Consider the following 4,628-nt stretch of genomic DNA (forward strand, 5'->3'; position numbering starts at 1 on the left):
CTGGCGAGCTGTCACAGCCATAGGTGGCCTTCGTGTTTTTAGCCCGTGATGCTACTCTGATCCTGCGAGTCTGCGGGAACCCTGAAGCTTCTGCCTTTTTCTCTTCCCTCTTTTCTCTATGCTCAGTCCTGTGTTATCCAAGGCTGGCTCTGGGGGTTGCTACAAAGTGGGGATCAGCCAATGGATGGAAAAGCAGGAGCCAGAACAGTGCCAGGGTGAGGGGGAGAGCTCCTTAGGAGTCCTTTCCAGTCACCGTGGCAGGGACAGACAGTCTGCTGTGTCACCATTGGGACGCAAGACAAGAGGTGTCATATGCAGTCAGAGTGCAGCAGGGACCAGGCCTCTGTCAGACCTCTGTCATCACACAGCCCATCACCCAGACCAGGCTCAGGCACTGAGAGCAGGCAAAGGCTTCAGCTCCAGTGAGTGGTGAGGAATGTTAATTTAGATCTGCTCAGCACGTAACCCACAGTGCTTCACTTCCATTTACTGCTGGTTAAGCATCAGAGGAAGGAGAAGTGGGGCTGCAACCCACCGCAGAGCTGCTGCTGGGGGTGAGCAGGGACTTGCACCTCTTCACCTACCACCGTCCCTGCCCAGCTTCAGGCAGAATTTCATCACAGGAAAAGGAAGATGGAGCTGAAGAGTTGTGCAGGTGCCACCACACCACCAGAGCCCACCGGTGCCACACACGTGCTGCAGCCTGACCACCTGCCAACACCACTCCTGCTCGCCCAGGCTCTCAGAAGGGGGGTTTGATCAGTCATTTGCTCTTCCCTCCACATATCAGCACAAGTCTCCTTTGCACACAGAAGCAGCATCATGCCCTCCTAGCTTATCCATCTGGGATGCTCTCTTTCCCCATCTGATGGGGAAGCTGCTGATGTGGAGCTGCCGCTCACCTTCCTGCTGCTCTCTAAACAGCTGCCTTATTAAGCAAAGCCACCATGACTGTGAGCAAACACTGCAGAACCCACATCTCCCAACAGGCACAAGCCAAACAACTGGCCTTCCTGTGGCCACCGCTGCTTGGCAGGGAGGGACACAGGATTAATTTCCTTTCCCTCCGGAGAAACTCTTCAGTGTATGGAAACATTCCAGGAATTCAGATGAAAAACAATTCCTAAGAGATCAATTAAGAGTTTGGGTAGATTGCATGATATGTGCTATCCAAAGGAAACTTGGCGAAGAAAGCTACTTGGCCTGGGGGGGAGCTGAGGGAGGGCAAGATGTCAAGCATGGAAAACACTTGTCTTCTAAGAAAACACACAGAGACAGGAATGGCAGCTCAGGGGCAAAGGACAAGGCACTTGTCAGTTTAGGAAGGGCCATGACCAAAGGCAAGCAAACCTCTGCCAGAGCACAGTAAACCCTGGCATGAGACAGAGTCCTGGGAAAAGCTGGGCTTTCCAGCCCTCCCAAAGTCAGCAGCCTTTTTGTCAGCATCTTGTCTTCATTTACATAAAAAAACATGCAATGGCAACACCAGCAAAGCTCTCTGCGGGCCGACAGTGAACCCTGGAGCAGGAGATATCCACATGGTAGAAATAAACAACTCTGGTTCTCCAGGAAAATTTAAAAACTCAGCTTTTCCCTCTGGCTGGACTGCAGGGTCTCAGCCTCATGCTGCAATAATAGCAGTGAGCCACCCTCCCTGTGGGCTGCACAGTGCAGCCCTTGTCTTTGTCACATCAAAAGCTTCCAGGGCTCACCCGTGCACTTTTAACACCAAGTTCCTCTCCTCCCATGCTGAGCTTATGCACATCCCATGCTGAGGCTGCTCTGTGCCAAAACCCAGCCCGGGGGCACTTGTGTGACTGCCGAATCCTGGATCCCCAGTAAAGGCCAGACTTTGCACGCGAGCTTGATGTGCCCCCTCACTGCAGTACCACGAGCACTGTGGTCAGCAGAGCAAGAAGTACTGACCCCTTGTGTGCTTCCAGACTGGGAAGGCTGTTGTTTAATTGCATGCCTGATTGGAAAAGGTCACAAAATCAGGAAACAAGAAATACCATCTCCCCTGCCCCCAGGGAGAGAAGGAGCAGTCACACCAGGAGCAGCATAGCCAGAGCCAGCACCTTGAACAGCTCTGAAGATGCTGTGCCCGACCTGCACTCACACCAAAAAAGCAGCACAGCAGGAAACAACTCACCTGAAGCATTTTCAGCTTCTCAAGAAGAGCCTTTGGAAAAGGGAAGGAGATTGAACTTGCCACCAACAAACTTTTGAAACTCCTGGATAATTTTTAGTTTTAGATCCAGGGAGAAGGGGAATGGAAGGAGTTCTAGAGAGCAGATTGCTGGCTCCTGTTACGGAAGCAAGCTTAATAAAACTCATAGAAATATTGGTAGTTCTGCTATGCTGTGCCAAGAATGTGTTAGAATAAAACCTTCCGAGCAGAAGGGAGAGATACAATGTCAGCTTAGCCTTGATAGGAAAGATTAGCCTTCATCTCCTAAAGCACATCCCAAGGAGCAGTAACTAACACACTGGCTTGCCTTCCCCTCAGAGCAGGTCTCTGCCCAGCCTGCCTCATACAGCTCATCAGTGTCACAGTCTTGTACAAATGGTACTGGGATAACCACGGCTTACAAAGAAGTGATAAAAGAATAAAGAGGGAGGCATTTTTTCCTTACTGGAGTTTTAATGACATCATAGTGCAACACAGACCAGCTCGGTTTCCTCCACAGGAAAGCTACATCAAGTTATTTTGGACCAAATCTACCCTACCCTGAGCCCATGAACAGAAGCATCTGGCCACACCACAGCACTCCCTTCATCTCCTTTTCCTAACCCAACATGCCAAAGCAGCAGCCTTGGCTTCTGCCATACCAGCAAAGAGGGCAGGCAGACTGCTGCTGTCAGGAGCAAGCAGATCTCACTTTCCAATCCTGCTCTTTCCCCTCGATCTTGCTCTGCTGGTAACAGGAGGAGGGAGAGGAAAGCTCTCACACTCATTTTCAGAGCTTATTTTGGGAACTGGCAGACAGACCCTTGGGACCGGAGCTAGTTGTTTGCATGGTACTGCTTCTCTTCCAAGGCTTTCTTTAATCTGCAGAAATGCCCTTCAAACCTTGCCCTGCACTTGTAGGCTTACAAAGTTAACCACAACTACGAAAAGCAAAGGGCATGTGCATGCTCATTCCCTTTTCCCCAGCTGCTGGTCACATCTAAGCTTGAAGTTCATAGCTTGACCTTGGTTTAAGGATCTGCATGTCCACGGCTGCACCCAAACGTGGCTGCTGTTCCCTAATTAATTCCCCCTTTGCCTCAGTTATTGCCAATAACCCACCTCCAATTTCCACCCTAAGGCCCTTGAAACCATTTGCAGCCTAAAAAAGGGTTCTCTTTGTCCTTTTACCTCAGCACTTCCTCAAGGCAGGCAGCAACCCCAGCAGAGCCAGCACCTTTATTCAAAACAGGCCCTGACTTTGATAAATGGTTTGCTGGTGTGGCCTCTCTCATCTTAATAAATTTGTTATGTCAAATCTGTTTTAGCTTAGAAGGTAAAACAAAAACCTGCTCCTCAGCACACCCACCCCCTGTGAGCAGAGAACCAAGCCAAGCCATGGTTTCCCATCACCACCTCTAGCCAGGATCACTCATCCCTGGGAGCTGAGCACAGACACATTCCAGCCCCCAAGCCTGTGATGGGCTTTGCCAGGCTGCTCACAGCAAGAGGAAAACAGTGTCACCCTGAGCAGGCGAGTCTGTCGGCGCACAGCGACTGCGAGCGGCTACGTGGGAAGCGCCGTCTCCAGTTTGACCATGACTGGAGAACATGAACAGCTCAAGCCTCTTGCAGACTCATCCTTTACTCCAGGCTCTCCCAGCACAATGCTGCTCCTCGTGTGCACCGTTCGGTGAGTCCCAAGAACCTGATTAAGCCTTGAACTTTTCCAAGCCCTTCTTTCAACAGCATTAGTCATCCAGATGTTATTAGTATCTCCTCTCCAAAACTTGCATGTTCCTACACAGAACAACAGGGACAAGATCGATGCTCGCTCCCTGGATGCCAGTCACGCTAAGAAGTCAACAGGGTCTGCACAGACAGCTCAGCTATTGCCTTTACCCAAACAACTGTAGCCACCCAGGCATACAAGAAAGCAGACAAAAAAACAAGTGTCCATGTCCTCAGAGAGGAAGGACTGCCCAGACACTTCAGCAGAGTCACAGTTTTGGAGAAAACACAGGCTTCCAACTCCAGGAGTGCACTGAACAAGTCAGAGTAGTTAACCACAAAGGCTGAAAAATCTCCATCCTTAGATATAATGGACAGTCAGCAATGAGAAAGGCACAATGTGAAAAGGACAAAGGGAAAGACAGCTGTTAGCAACAGCCCAGACACAAACATCACCTCCCTGACACACAACCATGGCAGTGACCAAGCCTGTGCCACAGTGCTGCTAAGGAAAGGGAATAATCCTCAGAGAAAGGAGACAGTAAAAACAAGTTAGTGCTTTACTCACCTGTTCTGTCAGGACTGTACAAACTGCTTGGAAGCCAGGCAGTGCAGAGCCAGTCTTTGGCCTGGGTAAGGGAAAATGAAGGAGCCCACAGAGCCCTTTGAAAAATAAAGCCATGGTAATGTTGTCAGTGATTAACAAAGAGATCACAGCCAGAGCAGA

The sequence above is a fragment of the Coloeus monedula genome, assembly GCF_965178545.1.
Source record: "Coloeus monedula genome assembly, chromosome: 11".
NCBI classification, from domain to species: Eukaryota; Metazoa; Chordata; class Aves; order Passeriformes; family Corvidae; genus Coloeus; species Coloeus monedula.